General features: G+C 32.0%; 1 long non-coding RNA gene across 1 annotated transcript; it reads right to left on the reverse strand.

The window, feature by feature from the left end:
• Positions 1-775: 775 nt before the first annotated feature.
• LOC132190645 (uncharacterized) lies at positions 776-2,547 on the reverse strand. Its single transcript, XR_009441152.1, has 2 exons — positions 2,256-2,547; positions 776-1,599 (listed from the first exon to the last, which is right to left on the reverse strand). It is a non-coding gene; the product is annotated as an uncharacterized LOC132190645 (long non-coding RNA).
• Positions 2,548-2,789: the final 242 nt, after the last annotated feature.

Here is a 2,789-nt window from a genome sequence, read left to right on the forward strand (position 1 = left end):
ATTAGCACGAATAACTATGGCGTTTTTTTTTTTTTTTTGTCAGACTGTGCAATGTTTAGTTCCCTTAAGCTTTCTAATTGACCCATGTAACGAGTGTTAAATCAATGACTCCCAAACCAGGTGGTTTTAAGGCATTAGGTGTAAAACACCCCTAAGGACTTACTAACTCGAGTAAAAAAAAGGCTACGAATTCAAACTAACCATGACATTAATCAAATAAAAATTCTTCACTTTTTGACGTGAACACTCAATGCTTTGAGGCAAGAGGTCCAGTTACTTAGTAAAAAGCTTATCAATGATCAATTTTTTTTTTTTTTGTTTATTTTTATTACATATCTAAATGCCAAAGTATCCATCTAATACATCATTCAGTTTCACCCAAGACATAGAAACACACACATCAGACTTTATGTCATACTCCACAATTTATGTGCTAATGTGCTTGTAAGATCAGATCAAACATATGAATTCTCAACTGTCCTAAGCAAGTAACCAAACTAACAAATTCTATAGTCAGATCATGTGTTCAAAATTTTAAGCTCACCAATAAATCAAACTACAATTCTTTTAGGTCAACCAAAATTTTAAGGCCAACATGAACATGCATAATTTTTTTTTTTTTTTTTTAACAACAAAACTGTAACGCCCCGATATTTGAACTAGCAAATATCGAAGTCGTGACGCTGCAACTTTAGAAAATACAATCTTACAGCGGAGTATGTATATTTTTTTCTTTTTCTATGACCTAGGAATAACTTACACAACACAGTTGAGCTGACTGAAATACCTCGAGGTGATATATTATTAAATAAAATAGAAACATGGTTTTCATTACAACATATGTACACACTAGGTGTACCAAATATATGCCACAGACGGCACCTAAATTAACATAGTAATATCTATTAAGTTTACACACATCACCATACATAATAAAAGCGATTAACATAAATGAGACTTGCTCCATAGAGTAAGCATAAATCCTGCAGCAGATGGTCTATCAACCATCAAAACTAGTAAAAGGACCATCGTCCTCACTTTCTATCCCTGCATCAAGATCTATGTAAAGATGACGTTATCATATTTACATAGGCAAACAAGTGAGTAATCTATTTTCCTAGATATAAAGACTAAAAAGACTAGTTTGAACAAATAAGATTAAAGACTAAAATATATAATAATGAATGAGTTGTGAATGCAGCGTAATGACAGATTAGTTTGTGTTTTATGATAATCTTTCTTCAGACCTCTTCTCATGAGCTCTCAGCCCGCTTACGTCCGTTATGTCCCTCACACTTTAGAGGTTTACCTGTTTGGTGCTGGCAACTACACCGCCCCAGCTTAGTTATATATTAGGCCTGTTGGACGGTTATATACCCCCATCCACTGAGATACCGACAGTTCCTCGCGGCAATCCACCCAGCTTGTTCTTAAGGTGGCTATCTTATCAGCCCATTTTATTAGACACATTATGCAGCAGTTGTATTGCAAAATTATATCAATAAGACAAAATAAGAATTCCTATAACAATAAAACAAAGCTAGTACTCAGTAAGTATATCCATACTTACTCTCCTTAGTGTAGTATTCTGCTCCACTTCTGCATATAATACATACATACAAACAATACTTAGTTCATTCTCCAATAATATCATTGTTTAAAGACACTCATCTTTTTATATTTATTTATTATCCGTCACTTCATCTTTACTTACTCATTTTATTATATTAATATAAAATAGTCATATATAACTAGTTAAATGACTGAATGTAAATGTTAAATGCATATTTCGGGGATGAGATCAAATGGTCCTTACCGCCAGAAATATGAACAGAAATTTAAATGACATAAAAGAAATGACTGAATGTAAATGTTAAATGCATATTTCGGGGATGACATCAAATGGTCTTTACCGCCAGAAATATGAACAGAAATTTAAATGACATAAAAGAAATGACTGAATGTAAATGTTAAATGCATATTTCGGGGATGACATCAAATGGTCTTTACCGCCAGAAATATGAACAGAAATTTAAATGACATAAAAGAAATGACTGAATGTAAATACTGTAAAGTAAATAATATATAGATAATATTATAAGTCCTTAATTGATTTTGTCCACTAACTCTTTATTATTAATTCACTTGTTCCATTACTTTATTTTACATTATACGCTTTATTGGGTCTTTAAACAATTAAATGAGGACAAGTAATAAAAGCAATAAATCATGATATTTATACATGAAACACTTACCCAATAATCCTTTAGAAGTAAAACTCCACCAAATCTTCTCTAGGTAGCTAGTTTTAGAAAAACGCTTGAACACTACAAGAAAGATCTAGGCTATATGGTATTTGAGTAGAACTAAGAAATAAAATGAAAGGAGGAGCAAACAATTTTACTTGTTCTAAGATTGTAAAAACTCAAGTGAAAGTGAATTTAGCTATAGGCTCTATTTATAAGAGAATGGATGGTTAGGATTTATTTTTACACATTTGATCTAAGGGTTGAGATGTATTTAATCAAAAGAATGAACCTAGTCCATATTTCATGCTCTATACCAATTGATATTTTCGTCCAAAATGAGGGCAGTGTATTCCGATTCATTTTTCAATGTCCAAACGTACTCCGATTGACATGAAATTTTGAGAGTAGATAGAGGGCTCCAAGACAAACATTTTATATTTTTGGTTCGACTTCATCCGAGTTTGTTTAAGTCTATTTTTGGCCTATACAAAGTTTCTAATTCAACTTAGGCTTTAACTATTTGCATTCCCACTTGGCCAC

The sequence above is a fragment of the Corylus avellana genome, chromosome ca8, assembly GCF_901000735.1.
Source record: "Corylus avellana chromosome ca8, CavTom2PMs-1.0".
NCBI classification, from domain to species: domain Eukaryota; kingdom Viridiplantae; phylum Streptophyta; class Magnoliopsida; order Fagales; family Betulaceae; genus Corylus; species Corylus avellana.